Source organism: Myodes glareolus, chromosome 7 (genome assembly GCF_982192425.1).
Source record: "Myodes glareolus chromosome 7, mMyoGla1.1, whole genome shotgun sequence".
Classification (NCBI taxonomy): Eukaryota; Metazoa; Chordata; class Mammalia; order Rodentia; family Cricetidae; genus Myodes; species Myodes glareolus.
In genome coordinates, this window is record NC_142032.1 from 88,567,008 (window position 1) to 88,583,875 (window position 16,868).

General features: G+C 39.5%; 1 protein-coding gene across 10 annotated transcripts in view; it reads left to right on the forward strand.

Moving 5' to 3' along the window:
• Sox6 (SRY-box transcription factor 6) overlaps positions 1-16,868 on the forward strand; it is a 546,519-nt gene that overhangs the window by 162,716 nt on the left and 366,935 nt on the right. Inside the window, exon 1 of one of the 10 annotated variants that reach the window (XM_048460277.3) lies at positions 13,026-13,129. The exons of 8 other annotated variants lie outside the window; for them this stretch is intronic. The gene's annotated coding sequence lies outside the window, so the exon portion shown is untranslated. Of the gene's footprint in view, positions 1-13,025; positions 13,130-16,868 lie in introns of those variants that run through there. One more of the 10 variants, XM_048460276.3, reaches the window with a different exon arrangement.

Below are 16,868 nucleotides of genomic sequence, written 5' to 3' on the forward strand. Positions count from 1 at the left end.
ACTTATGGGAACAGAAATGACTGAAAGACAGCTGCTTCACCAAAGCCCACCCCAGCATGGGTGCCAGCTCACAAGGCAGGGAACTTGGAGCACACTTTGTAGGCAGTTCAAGAGGTTGGAGAGTGTCCTTTCCAGGACCCTCAGTTGGTCTAACTCTCTTCCACACAGCTGGTATGGTCTCTGAGTCTTCTCTGCAGATCTATTTGGATAACCCTAGAGGTATACTCAGCTTTTATTGCTTATTCTTATAGGGAGGGGGCTTAGTGAATCGGGTCAGTTTCAGGGACTTCCTGGAGCTATTTTTTGTTGTTTACTTCCTACTTAAGGAGCATCCCTTAATTATGGAATATTTTAATCTCAGAGGAAATTGTGGACACAACAGGGCACAGTGCGGAAATGTGTGACCAAAGTAAGGCAAACTACAAATCCTGTAGCTCCATGCCTGCTGTCAGAGGGCTTAGGTGGCTCTTCCCTTCAGTTTTGCTGCCTACAACACACTTCTCTCTCTTGGGCTGGTTCCACTCCCTGTCTGTAGCTCTTTTTGGCAGACATCCCATGGCTCTGTCACCTAACATCTTAGAGTTGCCAACATAATCCAGGTTTCATTTTCACAGCTTCACAAAATGGTCTCTTAGGGCCTCCATGAAGGGACTCCGTTGCCACATTCCTGGCCACAGCAGCTTTCCTTAGCTTCAGAGCAAGAGTCCACAACCCTATTGCTCATGTGTCCTCATGACTCTAAAGCCAAAGCCACATGGACAACATTGCCAAATTCTGCTGCCCACTTGGGAGGATGAGTCTTAAATCATATTTGCAATCCAAGGCAATCAGGCCTGTTCTTAATCTCCTTTTCTTGTTCATCACAAGCCTTGGCTCTAGCGTCCTATTTTCTTGGTACTCTTTTTCTTTGTATTTTTTGTACATTTTCTGTTTCTTTTTTTCCCTGCTAGTTTTTTAAATAGTAAACCTATGTGAGAATGATTACTAATAACCATACAACAGAGTCAATATTAATCTATCTTGAAATCTTCCCCACCAAAGAAATTAGTTCATTGCATTTCAATTTAGCCTCAGGAAAATTCTTAGGAGAAGAGGCAGAAGGCAGCCACATTCTTTATTAAGATAGCACAAGAATTGTCTCTGGCCAGTTACTAATATTGTTTTCCCCTAAAACCTCTTGAGGTGAGCCTCAGTCCCTACTCCATGACACATCTCCTCCAGCAGTCTTTCCCAAATAGTTCTACTAACTGGGTATTTAAACATACAAGCCTATGGGGACCATTCCTGTTCAAACCAGCTCCTTGCCGTTCACAGAAGCTATCAAATGCCAGTACTCCTCAGGCAGAGGTGGGGTTACTTGTCCACCTTCCCTGAACTCATGCTAGGATCTTTGTCTGGCTTGAGCTTGTGGAAGTCTTATGCATGCTGTCACAAGTGCTGTGTGTTCATATGTGCATCTGCCTGTTGTGACTGGATAATGCAGTTTCCCTGGAGTCGTCTGTCCACTCTGGCTCTTATAATCCTTCTGCTCCCTCTTCTGTGAATGTCAAGGGAAGTGGATACAGATGTCTCATTTAGGGCCAAGGCTCTAAAGTCTTTTATTCTCTGTATGTTGTCCAGTTTTGGTTCTCTGCAGTTCTACTTAAAGAAGAAGCTTTGCTGATGTGTGTTGAATGATATATTGATCTATGGATATAACAACAAGTCATTAGGAGTCATTTCAATGCTATGTTTCTTTAGCAGAGTAATAATAGTAGCTTCTCCCCTAAAGCCTATGACTTACCTGACCACAGGATTTTTTTTCCACTTTTACCAGTGTGAACTTTGGGGTCCATCTTGTGGAGAAGGCTTCAAATCTAGGCAGAAAATGATTGGCTAATAGCATTTGTGCCACTCTTAGAAGAGAAGGTATATCTTGCCAGACAGGGTTCACAGCTGGGTGAGATTGGTGATTACCTTTTTTCTTTAGTAGTGTTCTTGACACCTTCCAGCACTGTGAATACTAGCTAGTATGGTTGAAGCTTACAAATCATTACACACTTTACTTTTTCATGCTTATGATTCAAGTATGTGGTGTATTCAGCGATAGAAACTTATTGTTAACTTCTGGAGGGTAATCAAAAGCACTGGCAATATTCTGTAATGTTTAGAGGATTCTGGGATCCCAAGGACCAACAATTCAAAAAGAGATAATCTATTCCTGGTATTGGTACTTTTATTTGGTAGTATGTGGTGTCTAGTTAGGGTTTTACCATCCCATTTTAGGGTAACTTCATTTATACTTTTTAATGTGTGTATACTACTTAGGAACCTTCTACTGTTATAGGTTTCCATATAGATTTTTCAAAATACCTTAAGCAATATTTATCCCACATCTGTATTCTGTTTCTACTCTTCTCTCTTATTGGCTTTATGTTTTTGTTCCTTGAGTATCATTGCTGGCTTTGGCAGCCTTTATCAGTGTTGGTTCAGAGGGATCAGTGTCTGAAGGTGCTGGAGACTCACTCTGCTGTCTGTTTTAGTTGCTCACAGGAGGAAGTGTTCAGTAATGCTATAGGATTAGATTTCCCTAGCAATAGAGTTTAGTGATCCTGCACTGTTATCAGCTCTACTCTTAATGGGTAGGCCTCTGTGAGTAGATTGACTGGTGATTGGCTTTAGGTAACCCCCCAGAGTTATGTAGTGTGTCTGCCAGATCAGCTTGTGGAGGAGGTACGGTCACTGTAGATGCCTTTCCCACTCTTATTTCACCTTTAAGACCAAACATAGAATCTACAGAGTGCTCAGTTAGCTTCTTAATTGTCTTCAAGTGTGCCTTCTTGTGTACTGCCGTCAGGTCTGTTTCCTTTGCCCTCCTTTATCTTAGTTGAGGATGTGGGAGGAACAGTAGTTTTGGGACTGCTATGGACTAAGGTTTGAAAATAATCTTTAAGAAATACATTCTAATTTTGCTCTTGTGGTATTGAAACACTGTTATAGTAAAGGACTATGATTTAGTTTTTCTGCCTTTTTCTACAGTCCTGAGATACAGATCTAAGGAAAATATAGGTTCATCATCTGTTAGGATGGCAGTTCTCAACCTTCCTAATGCTGTGACCCTTTAATACAGTTCTTCATGTTGTGGTGACCCCCAACCCTACAATTATTTTTGTTACTACTTCATAACTAATTTTGCTTCTGTTATGAATCTTAGGCAGCCCTTGTAAAAGGGTCATTAGATCCCACAAAGGGTTGCAACCCTCAGATTAAGAACCACCCTGTGTTACATGTTTCCCCAAACTTAGTTAATACTGTGTGTGGCATTGGAGACTCTGGATCACAGAAGTTTGTAGCTTTGAAATCTTCTTTTATTAGTGTGTAGCTGACTCACATATATCAAAACATAAAATCTGTATTGAATTGGTATAGGCCTGAGTTTTCTCTCTGAAAATCAGTGGAGACAAGATGTGAGAGGACTGTTTGTTCATTGTGAAGAGCTTTTCTCACTATCAAAGTGAAAGTCCCATCACTTTGAATGGCTCTTTCCACAACATTGGTTACGATGGAATGAACTGGAACCCTCTGCAGAGCCTTGGTCATCGTGTAAGTGACCTTGACTTCTTTGCTAAGGGTGACATTTTAAAACCTGGTTATTCTCCATTCTTTTTCATATTCATAGCCTTTCCCATGAAATTTCACAGCGTCCTTTCCCCCCTTGAAGTATTAGTCATTGAGCAAATGTGTCACAGACAAGGTTTCTATACTGGTCAGATTGAGCTCTCCTAATGAAGGATAAGATGGAGGAGGTATAGCTTAGTGACCCCATCTGTCCTTACCATGCCATCCTAGATTACCGAAAAAGTCAGCCATTGAAGGTAAGTTCATGAACTCACCTAAAATCAGATGACCTATACACATGTGAGTAAATAAATTGTCTTAAGCCACTGTTTTTCAGTGGCTAAACTTTTCAATGTTCTTATACTCATAAATGTATCATACAATCTCAGATAACCTAGCCTCCCAAGGATGTAACTCAACTAATGATACTAATGATTCTGAGTTACTTGCTTCTTGCTATCCCACTACAGCTTGTTTCACATTGGCTGGCATGAGAAAAGAGGAAACCTTAACCACTGCTGGTCTCAGGAACTTCAGAGAGCAAAGTATTCAGTGGTACTTGTGTGGATAAAGTAGGTATTCTTTTTGTGGGATTTTAAAGGTACTCCTTCCCCAGTCTGAGCATGGACCCAGTGTATAGTAGCCTTCTAGAATGTGGAGTCATATAGTCTATAAAGAATGATACAGGTACGTGATTGAGTTGAGTATATACAGTATATATATGAGAAGAGTTATAGACTTATAAGGGCAGTTTGGTTAGTGGGAGATGCTGTGTGTGAAAGTGTGGTGTGAAGTCCCATAAGATTATTCTACTGAGTGTTTCCATCTGTGATGTACAGCTATGAAAATCTATATCCCTGTCATTGTATTTAGTTTTTATCCCTGTCATCATTATTTTTAGTCAAGAGCAGCTTTTAACTAAGAACTAGTTTCAAGTAGAGTCAATAGCATGAGAAAAAGTGAGGCTCAGAAAAGTAAAACCTACTTTATCTCCAGACCATTTAAAGAAAGAACAGTATAGATAAACACTGTGAGTATAGACTGAGCTATTGAACCTTAACTGCAGACATGGCAGATCTAGCTTATCCAAGAGAGGGAAGGCTGGTTAACAAGAGTCACAGCAAGTTTTATTGAGTGAGTAATTCTTTGCTTCGCACTTTGACCTTGGAAGTCAGAAGGCTGTTGTTTTCCTTAATGTAAGTGTTGTGTAAAGCACTGCTATTTCCTTTCCTTTCCTTTGTATATGTGTGTGTGTGTGTGTGTGTGTGTGTGTGTGTGTGAAAGAAGTCTGCTTTCATTTTGGTGCTGATAGAAAAAGGAGCTGGCTGAGAATCATTTCAACATTGGCAGTCTTGCAGCCTGCTTCCGGGAAGCTATGGCCTTTTGTTTCTGGAGCTGTACTTGAAGGGCATTGGCCAGCTCCTGCCCTTGGTTAACTTAGCCAGTTCCCTGAGAAAGTCCTTATTACTTTATCCTTGGTTAGCCCATCCAGTTCCTGGGAAGGTCCTCCTACTTTGTGCAGCAGTGTGGTCACCTGGCGGTAGGTCATTAGTGTTTTTAGTCTCCTCTCCCTCACAACAATGCACGACATGCTAATTAGAGGATTCTGAAAGCTAAGTAACCTGTTTGAAAATCAGACATTTTAATTTGCAGCTTTAATGGCTGTTTTTATAATAACTGGTTTTATTGGGGGTAAAAGCACTTCTCATGTTCCACTAGCAAGGCAGAGCATAACAGAAGCTGACAAAATTAAAAACCTCATAATGCGACCTTTGCCTGGGATAAAAGGCTGTTTCATAACAATTTCCTTTTGTTCTTTGTTTAAGCCATTACTCTAAAAGGAGCCTCCGATTAATCTGAGTAAATGCATCATTACAGTACTAATCCATGTCCTTCTGTCAGTGTCTGTTTTAATTAAATAAGAAATGCTAGCAGAAAGATATCACGCACAAAGCTGTGATTGGAGAAAGAAGCACCGGTTGATGAAGGAAAAGATTAAAAAGGGCTTTACGTTTTTTGTCCATTTGCATAGCCCCAGATGCCACAGGGTTTCAGGATGAAAAGAAACTTACAAAAGTCCTGATCACATTGCACTCACAGATTTAAAATAATGGGACTGACCAGTGCGATTCTAATCATGCAATTTATCACATGCTAGACATTCCAAGGCAAGGGGCGGAACAGTGCGGGGTGTGTCTTTTCAGCCTTCCGTGCAGCCTCACGTTGCGGTTGTGAAAACACACCTGCCAAATTTGGAAAGTTTATTTTAGCTGAAATGGACAGTGAGACTTGGTAGTGGAATATGTATGTGTGTGTATGTGCATGTGCGTGTATGTGTGTGTGCACGTGTGTGTCTGTGTTTAAAGTGTCTTGCAACTTTTAGTTTAGTTTTTCTTTTATTTGGAAATGGTTTTCTTATGATAATACATTCAGGAGTTAGTGTTTAATTGATTGTTAACTGTGAAAGGCACACTGAATAAATACTCACCAGAAAATCTGACTGCATGTATACCTAGGAACTCTTCTGGTCCTGCAGTTGCAGAATTCCCGTGGTGAAGGCATTCTCCACATGCCCGGCATTATTTGATGTAATGAAAAGAGAAAGTGTGCAGCAGTGAGATTGTTAATTAATTTAGCCTAACAAGATGAAGATAAATGGAGCAAAGCACAGACTGAAGGAAGCAAGAGGTCTTATTTACAATTTAATACATTTTTTTATATATAATGCAGTTTTCACTTGGTTTAAAAAACAAACAGACTCCAAATACTAACAACAAAATACACCCCCCACTCAACAGTCCCACATGGAGCTCCTGGCCTGACCTCACAGAAAGCCAGCCATGGCTCCATATGGAAGACAGTTCTCCAGTGTGTAAACAGGGCTTTTCTCCTGTAAGAATCCTACAGTAGTTAACCTTTAACTCCAGTGTTTTATTAGTTCTGCTGCAGACAAGAGGTGAGCACAAGAATAGCGACCTGAAAGCCTTTAGGTTTCTTATTCTCCAGGTTGCCCCAGACATGTTGCCTAGGTTATTTAATAATCATTTTATTTTAATTGTCTTTCACCAAAGGAAAGAATCTCAAGGGTTGGGGGTGGGGTGGGCAGGGAGGAAAAGCTGCATGCTTTTTACATGCAATTACACAGAATTCTTAAATTAGCATTATTTTTTAAAGTCTCCCTTTCAGAGATTAATGAGCTTTCTCCAGCATTTGACCTTTCATCATTCTTGCTTTCTGCTCAGAAGTACTTCCTTCCTTCCTACTGTAGCTAGAAAAGACAGTCTCTTATCTCGTGTTACTGTAGGCAGTGGTGACCGGGCTCCACAAATGGCGCTATTATGATCACTGTGTCTTTATCTCAGGGGTCAGGAACAAATCCATGCAACTGCTTCTAAGGATTTCAATAAATAGGACTTTTTTTTTTTTTAATCCAGACAATCGCCTTTTATGTTACTTTTAAACAAAACTACTAGTCCATCAAGAGTTTGAAAAGCAAACAATTGTACAGAGCGCTGGTATGGCCGCAGACCAATCATCATGGCACCCATTCTCAAGTCCTTTATTTCTCAAGTCCACAACAATAGGTTGTTGATTCAATGGACAAGACCAGAACAATTAAGTTCTCTGTTTAGCAGCAGTGCAGCATTTTAATGCCCTTCTCTAATAATGGTCTCATTATTGTTATTCTAAGACTGGGCCTCAGGAGGAGGAATATTTGCTGGAGGTACGTCATTATTTTGCAAATTTCGATTAGCTCATCATGTTGTCTGTAGTGTGAAAATCGTAGCTAATTAGGGCAGCCAGTTAGACTACCAGCTTTTGAGCTTATGAGTTAAAAGGTAGCATACTGGATAGGCCAGCGATGTGAAAAAGGTGGTAAAAAGGAGGATTAGAGCAGTTGCCTTAGTAACTCCAACTTCCATCTGGGAGGGAACAATGGACTTGTGTTTCTCCCCCACCTTGGTGTAAAAATTGGTTTTGTTTTGAAAGGACAGGGTTCTTTTTATGACAATCTGGAATTCAGCCCAACTGAGTGCAGTTGTAGTTGTTAGGAGAGACCGCTGGATAGGACAGATGAAAAGGTCACGGTGAGCCTCAAGGACACGAAAGGTTGCTGTCTGCTGAAACAATGGTAGATTGTGGGTCTTTTTTTTTTTTTTTCCCTCTCTAATATTTCAAGCCAGTCTCTAAGTCAGGTGATGGGAGAAATACCTACGGTTTAGTCAGGTGAAACAGGAGGTAGGGGTGGGGGGGAGAAGTGTGGGGAGAGAATTTGTACTATGCTTTTAAAAAGGAAGAGAGAAAGCGAGTGACTCCGATCTGCTCCGTTAGAGTGGCAGTTCTTTGTCGCCAGCAGAGATTCCAGTGCGCTCTGGATGGCGCGCCTCTGTGCTCAGCACATCCCTGGGAACCTCTCCAGCATGTGAGGAGCCTGATTTAAGCTTCCTCTTTGGGCTCCCCGGAGGATCAGTGATGTGATACTTAACAATAAATTTAGTTGTTGTCGCTTTCTCCCGTTATTGGTGCCCTTAAAAGGTTTCCCTTAAAATGCACACAGAATAAAATGAATGATAAATATGAAGGAAATTTGTCTCAGCACTCCACAGGGTTTTACCATAAATTCTATGACTTCCATCCCAGAAAGTTTACAGGAAACTGTTTAGATGTTGCTGCAATAGCAGCATGATTTTTTTTATGTACATAAAAAAATGGCCAATTTTAGGATCTACTAGGGCCTTTGTATATGGGGATGGTGATAGGAAAAGACTGAACACAGCGCCATTTCTTTAAAATCCTCAAAACCAAGTCACCCTCCCAGGTCAAAATACTTTTAGTTCAGCAAAATGATGGACTTCTCTTTTCCATCCATATCAATATTAAAAACATTTAGTTTTGCGCTCTCTCTCTCTCTCTCTCTCTCTCTCTCTCTCTCTCTCTGTGTGTGTGTGTGTGTGTGTAGAACTAAAAGGATTAAAGGAAGGGACTGTTGTATTTTATAAACAAAAAAGACTGTCTTTGATGATCTTAGAAACCTTCATTTTTTTTTTTTCCTTCTGCTGTCCCACCATGACTCTGGTTGAAGCTGAACTTGGTCCAGGGGTTGGGGAGATTTCAGATTCTCTTTTAATCCGAGTCTCCCGCTCCTGGTACCATCCTCATTGTGGTAACCTTTGTTCTTTGGGGGAAGCTGTGCCCCTTTAGTTCAATGTAAGATCTTATAGACTTGACACAGCGGTCATGAAACTCCAAGGTTTCAGGACATTTGTCATCAGCTAGTCACAATTCCTAGATTTGGAAAGTGAAGAGATTAGATGGAAATCCTTCTCATTAGAGCTAAATGGCTTCATTTGCTATATTGTCTAAATAGGAAAACCTGGATAAAAAGAAATGAGGAAATATTATCCAAACATGTTTAACTTGCTTACTGGTTCTCTGAGTGACTGGAAGAGGAAGGGTAAAGCTAATATCTGGTAATGGTGGTAGGATTCAGATGAACATTTTTGATAGCAATTGAAGCTCTGTTTGCATAAATGAAACTTTCCATATCAGGAACAAAACAAATATGGCAGTTCAGTTTAAGATGACATCTTGATAACTCTGGAGGGATGAGCTTTGGGGTAGAAACCTGGTCACAAGAGACCTCCCCTTCCCATCTTGCATTTTTCTGATGTGCTTTCAAGTTATTATTACAATCAATGGTTTTAACCCTTTCTTTTAATGGCAGCAGATTTGTTAGTTTCTTGTTTTTCTGTCTGTAGACTAGGACTTGAGATTATTCGATTTTTTTTTTAGATGTTTTGAGACATTAGAGTTTTTACCTGATTTGAAAATGCAATATACATTTGGGAGACTATAGTTAGAGCATAGATTTGTGCTATACTTAAACAGATACTCAGAAGCAAGTACAAACCACGATATTATTTAATAAAATTAATAGAAATGCCAGAGTTTATGTTTGGAATCACCCAGAAAGTATTTGGAAATTTTAGGCTGTTTAGATATCAAAGGAAATGACCCATATTCTTACTTTATTATTTCATATTGAAAAATCTTTGCCCTTCTCTGACACTTTATTTCAGCCTTTCATCTCTGTGTGTCAGAAGAAAGAATGTGGTAGTTTGTTTACGCTCTGCCTCTGATGCCCAGAATGGTGCTTGTCTTTTACCAGGCATATAACAAATAGATACTGAGTATGTGGGAAAAAGAATTCACATCTTTATGTTGGAATCATTTTTTATTGCATTTGTTCATGTTAATAGTGTCTTTTAGGACATTTTAAGATGACTATATCATGTGCCTGCACACAATTCATCATACTGTGTTTTATTATTTAATTAAACATTTTGTAATTTTTATTGCCATGTATACATTAATTTAGAAAAGCACGGTGTATTTATTGCTAAAGTAGTTTTTTTATTAATAAAAGAAAACCCCTCTTAATTGTAGTAGCCCACGAAGTGCCATCTCTTTTTCATGTCTTTATTTAGCTTTCACCTCCCTGGTAGGTCTACCTGTTTGCGTTGTGTCCCTGACCTCTCTCATGCTGTATGTTTCCAGACTTGACCAGTTTAGTATCTTCTGACATTCTTGATCTTCTTTCCCATCAGAATACTAGCTTTGTGGTAACAGGGAGTTATAGTCATCCACTCCTCATGCCTAGAACAATGCTTACACCATTTCATTGTCTCAATAATAATAATAATACTGAATAAATTGGGTGAAACTTGAAAATAGAAATGCTTATTTTGCAGATTTCAAGCCAAGGATTTATTACACATATGAGCAACACTTATTAATCGATTTGTACAATCACCAAAGACTTCCATTGTCCTAATTTTTGGTTTATTTTCAAATTTATGTGTATGTATGCTTGTGAATCTGTGTGAGTGTATATGCACCATGTGCTTGCAAGGCTTCTTCTTGAATTAGAGTTGCAGGAAGTTGTAAGCTGCTGTGTGGGTGCTGGGAACTGAGTCCCAGTTCTCAGCAAGAACAGAAAATACTCTTTTGTTGTTGTTTTGTTTTGTTTTGTTTTTCCAAGATAGGGCTTAACTGCTTTGGGATCTAGATCCAGTTTTGATATATTCTTATTATTTAGTTGAGTAAAGTCATAATATTTGTGTTGCTAATCGAGTTTTCCTGAGGTTTTCCACATGAAGTTGAACTCTGGCTTTAAGTAGATGTTTCATGCCTTACAGTTCATTCTTTATTTTTCATCCTCAAGTTCTTCTGATAAGACTCCTAAGGCTCTGGTCTGGTTGCAATCTCAGAATATCTGATTAAAATTTGGGATGATTTTACTGTATCCTGTTCCCAAGTGATATTGGTTCTTTCCCCAACATTTCTTTAGGAAGAACATCCTACAAACTTCTGTTTACTGTTTCACTGGGCTAATTTTATACATTTCCTTAAAACAGTGTAACAACAGCTAGGACGGTGGCTCAGCTGGTAAAGTGTCTGCTACAGAAGCATGAGGGCCTGAGTTCAGAGCCTTGGGACCCACATCCAGAGCCAGGTGTGGTGCACATCTGTAGCTCACCTCTAGGGGAGTTGGGGAAGAGATAGGTAGACTCCTGAAACTCATTTGCCAGACAACCTTCCCTAATGGGTGAATTTCAGGTGTAGTGGGAGACCCTGTTTTAAAAATAAAAGTGGAGAGATATTGAGGAAAGACACCTGACATGGGCCTCTGGCCTCCACATACATGTGTCCACACTTATGCATGGTCTCACAGGTGCAGATACATGCACTGTTTGAGGTACTTTATAACCTTTTCTCTGGATTAAATCATCATCTTTTTTGCTGGCCATCCTTAATAGAGTCCTTGAAAATAAAAGTAAATGTTTAGAATGAAAAAAGTTTAAAATTTTATTTGTGGATCCTTCCCCGCCCCCCGAGACATGAACTTGTTATGTCATTCATTTGGACTGGCTTTGAACCCTCAATCTTGCTGCGAGAGCTTTTGCCCTTGTCAAGATCACAGGCCTGGGTTTTGTGCCTAGGTCTTGGCTTTTATTTTCCTGGGGCTGCTACTTTATTTCTCAAGGACTTTAGCTTTTCTTGACTCTCTTCTACTTTCTTCATTTTTCCCGTACACACAGGCTTTCATTTGGCACAAGAAACCACTGTTATTCTAGTCTCTGTGTATGACTAGACATCAGAGCAGGTACAGAACACTGGGAAGGGCAAACTAGGTTGGGAAGAGTCAATAAGTTAGCACAGTAAGCACAGTGTGTCAGCTAAGAGATCGGACATTAGATACCAGCAAGCATAGACCATTATGGAAATGAGGCACAAAAGAGGAGCTGAAGTGTTCCACAAAGCAGACCAGAAAAAAAAAGCCTCTCTTGTGCCTAGCCTAGGGTCTGATGCCAGCACCAAACAGAGTTAGAGGATAAACTCTAGTTTCTGGGTGATCTACTTATGGAGAACTACCAGCACCCAGCCTGCAGTGGACCAGTCCATTTGCACGTAGTAAAGCAAGGCAGAATCTTAGGGTCTAAAATCAAGGCAAAAAGTCAAGGTCATAGGGCTGAAGAGATGGCTCAGTGGCTAAGTGTTCGTATTCTTCTTGCAGATGACCAGAGTTGGTTCCCAGCAGCTCACAACTGCTTGTAACTCTGGCTCAAGGGGCCATCCTATGCCTTGGTTTCCATGGCTCTAACATGAATGTAATTAAAAAACATAAAAATAAACCTTGGAAAGGTCAAGGTCAAACTAACAGCAGCAAGAGTAAATAATTTCATTCTTAATCCTCAGAATTTGTGCTGGAATCTCTGGCAGGAGGTCAGAAATGATTTCTCTAGACGGGTCTTTTAAACCTTTAAAGAGCACACTAGAAAAGCCTTGGGTGCTTGGGACTGGCGATATAGGGGCCAGGTCTCTACAATTTCACTAGCATGCCAGATCATTCAGATTCAAGTGTTTGCAGAGCACATTTGGAGAAAATTGCCCTAAATTGTCAGGAAGCACTTATTGTGGGACAGGGGACCTAGTGGCTACCGCTGTTGGGTGAGGAAGGAGGTGTTTAGAATTGGAAAGTCAGACTTTTCTGCTAAAAGAAAGAGATTTCTTTTGCTCAGAGACCAGTTGTGTTTATCTGCATGCAAGAGCGCAGTAAACACGGACTGGTATGCACTGGCCTGGGGTGCTGTAAACCTGCTAGGGTTTTCTCCTCAAGTCTCTTGCTTCCTGTGTTTATGACCCGAGCGCTTTTGCAATGTCTAACAAACATTTATACCTTTTCTGTAAAACTGGGAGGCAGATGGTTCTTTTTGGCCTTACCCAGTTTTTCTTTTCCTCTCCGTTTGTCATCCGCACGGCTAAGTTTCCTCTTTCCTTCCCCACTTCGTGAGTTGATTAGACAGACTGCTGTCGTGCTAAGGGTTAACCAGAAGAGAATTACAAATGAACTATCTAGAAAGTTGATTATTAATCCAGCTAGAGAAGAAATATCCTTTTACTTAGCAAGAATGAGTATCCAACGAGCGGATAATATTGTTCAGGCTGTGGGGTGGAATGGCAGAGCCTGGTGAGTAAAACAAAACTTGGCACGAATATTTCATATTTATTTTTGAGTGAGTAGAATGTTGATGTAAACAATTAAGTCTAATATGAATTCACAAGCTGCTAGAACATTCTAAAAAGTTTCTAATGTTCTTGTCGATGAGATCCCTGTACACTTTATCGGTAGAAGTTCACAGAAAGTGTTTGCATGAGAGGATAAATATATTTAATTTTGAAAATACGCGATTAGATTGCTGATTAAGAACACGGAAGTGGGCATGGAGGAATGATTAGTAAGATAATCTAAGTCCAAACCTCAAGTAATATAAACTGAAGAATCTCCAGTGACAAACTTGCTTTCTTTTCTGTCTTTCTCTCTTTCTCTGTGTGTCTGTCTCTGCTTTTTTCTCCCCACAAGAGCACGTGCTGGACTCTTTGGTATTTAATATAATTTAAACCATAACATTCATATAAAGATTCACTGAGATATTTTCCAGAAATCGAGGAAACAAAAACTGTCATAGGTTTTGGTATTTTCAGGGTCCCAGGACTCATTTCCTTGCTGTGTTTAATTTAAAGTCCTTTTCTAAAGACAGCTTTTATTGTATTTGTGAATTGGAAGGGAAGAGAAATGAGAAGATCTGTGCTATTTGTACAACGAAAATTAAGTGAAAAGGTAGGATTTTAATAATGTTCTCTCACCAAAGACTGTTCCTGTTGAAAAAAAAATTGATGTCAATATTCAATTCTGTAAGGTTGAAATTTTGCCCGATATTTCAGAAATAAGCCTTTAAAATGTAATGTGGGGCATAATGAGAACTCTCAAAACCTGTGTAATAAATAATTTGAATATGATGCTATTATTCTTAGACGTCAGTGACACTTTCTCTCAATTGCAGTTGTGTACAACAAATGAACACTTTTGAAAATGTATGTTTTTAGAGATAACATCGCTTCAAGTTAATATCTTATTAGTTAATGCTTAAATGAGTGAAGATAGCTTTTTTTAAAAAAAACTATAAATTCGAAGTTGGAAGTATATGCTGTGTGTGTGCACATGTGTCTGTGAGCGCATTTGAATGTAGATAAGAAATTGTGTTTTCGAATCACCAGGACACCATGGGAGCCACAAACTTAGCTTGTGTTTATTTCTCATGTCCTGGCCTATATTTAGGACTGGGAACAGCAGAGCATAGTAAATGAAATAATGAGAATATTAGTTAAATTTGTGTAGGTCTTAGAGCTAAGTGCATGTCTTAGCTCATTTAATCCTCACATTAGCTCCGTGGTTCTTGGAAACCTGTGAGGATTAAGGTATATGCTAAAACAAAAGTTAGGCTAATTAAAGATCCCTTAGCATCTGATATTAAAAGTCTACAGAGTCAAGGCTCAGGAACCAGAATGTGTAAGAGGGAAAATACCTGAATTTGGTATGCTTGTCTTAAAACTCAGAGACTTTAATATAAGACCAGGAAGGAAGGGAAGGGTAGGGAACTAATCAGCAAATTCTTTGCATTCATTAATTCTTTAACAAATGTTACTGTGGAATTTCAGTTATATAAATATAGCTATCAATTATATAGCATAGCATATCAAATATGTCCACATTCATAAGAAGTAAAATGTCACCACGAAGCCCAAGCCTCTCTCAGTTCTGCGTCCTCTCTCCATGCCAGAGGGAACTATTTTCTTGAGCTGATGTTTCATTTCCTGCTTGCTTTCTTTTTTATGTTTAATGATTTATTTATTTTTACTTTATGTGCACTGGTATTTTGTATGCATTTATGTCTGTGCGAGGGTATCCGATCCCTTGGAGGTAGAGCTACAGGCAGTTGTAAGCTGCCATGTGGGTGCTGGGAATTGAACCCAGATCCTCTGGAAGAACCGTCAGTGCTCTTAACCACTGAGCCATCTCTCCAGCCCCAGTTTCTTGTTTTCTTTCTAACCTGACTCAAATTTCATGTTCATGTGTAGTAGGAAGATCCCTACTTACCACTCTTTGGATCATTTGCTTCCCACAATACTTTGATTAAAATAAACTAAGCAACAGCCACCACAAGTCAAGGCCCTTTCCCACAGAACCTGAAGCTCCCCGCTGGCAGCAGCTCTTCATCCTTTCTGACACAGTGGCTGGACCAGTTTCCTGTTAGTTGCTTGAGTCCTCCAACTTATTTCCTGCCACAAGATCTTCACAGAAGGCTCTCTTCTCCCTTGCGGTACTTGTCTCTCCGGTCTTTAACAGCAAATTCTGACTTGTCCTTCATGTTTTTTCTTCAGGTCACAGTTTTATTTCATTTAATTTGACCTATTAATTTCTTGATTCATTTTGCAGAGAGGGTGTAGATATGGGCCAGTGTGTGCCACAGCGGACATCTGGAGGTCAGAGGATACCTTTCAGAGTCCTTTCCTTTCTTCTTGTTGGTTCTAGGAATGGGCTCAGGCTGTGGGCATATAAGGCATCTCAGCAGTTCATGTCCTCATTTCAAAGTCATTTCTTCAGAGAAATTGTCCTTGATCCTTCCAATTCAAAAACTATTTGCCTACAAAACTCTTGCCGAATACCCTATCTAATTTATCTCATAGCAGATCTTGCCATTTTAAATGATCTATTGATAGGCTTAACTTTTTTTGCTTGATACTGTTTCTTTGCTTTGGAATGGCCTATTCTGTTATTAGATTTTTCTTGGAAAGTAGCACACATGATCTTACACATCAGAGACATTTAGTAAGTATCTGTTACTATCAGGAAGAGGACATAGTAAACAAGAAAGAAGGAAAGGGGAGATTGAGATGAAGAAAATAAATCTCTGAAAACGGGGTCTATTGGGGATCTATTGTCGACTGTTCTATTTGGATATGCAGTGTAGAAAGAACTCTGCATTTCGAATGTAAAAGAATGAGATGAGGAAGTGGTAAGGACCCCCTAGGTTCTGCCTGACTTTAGATTCTCAGCAGTTCTTTTGTAGAGACGCAGGAACTCTACAGGTTTTTAGGGTAGTCCAGTGGCTATAATTCTATTGTACAAGTGCTCTAAGGGACTCCTAAAATCTGGGGGAATTTAAGATTTAACTGAGGAAATAAAAAGCGTGAGATCTATTGTTGGATTTTACAGCAGGTGACTGGAATTGCAGTGCCCTTTGTGGGGACAGTTGTCAGGATACTGTCACATGGCTTTGTTTTCAGAATGGTGGGTAAGGCTTTTTGTTTGCTTTGTCTTGTCTTGTTTTGTTTGTTTGAATAAAGAAAATGAAGTCAGTCTGTGAGGTAGGTGGGACTTATCAAATGTCTTTGCTGACATTTATAGTTAAAGTTCAAGGCTATGCTATTATACTCAAATATTTTTGGTGGTAGTGGTAGGGGAAAAAGATAAAATGAAGAAGATGATATGAAGAATTTAGCTCATGCTTTTGAGTAAAGTTTTTACGTATCATTTTATACAATTAAAATTTTTATTCCTTTACTATTTACTTACTTATTGTTTTCCTTTTATTAAAATAAATATTTTTTATGCAATATATTCTAATTATGATTTCCCCTCCCCAAGTCCTCTGAGATCCTCTTCTTATGATATTTATTTACTTACTTTGTGTGTGTGCTTCTGCCCCAGCAAGCACTTGGAGGTCAGAGGACAGCTTCTGAGGGTGGTTCTTACAGTCTATCCTTTGGTTTCCGGGTCTCTTCTCCTCAGGTTGTCAGTTTTGGCGGCAATCACCTTTATCTACACAGCCATCTCAGCAGCCCATCTTATACAGTTCTCATGGGAA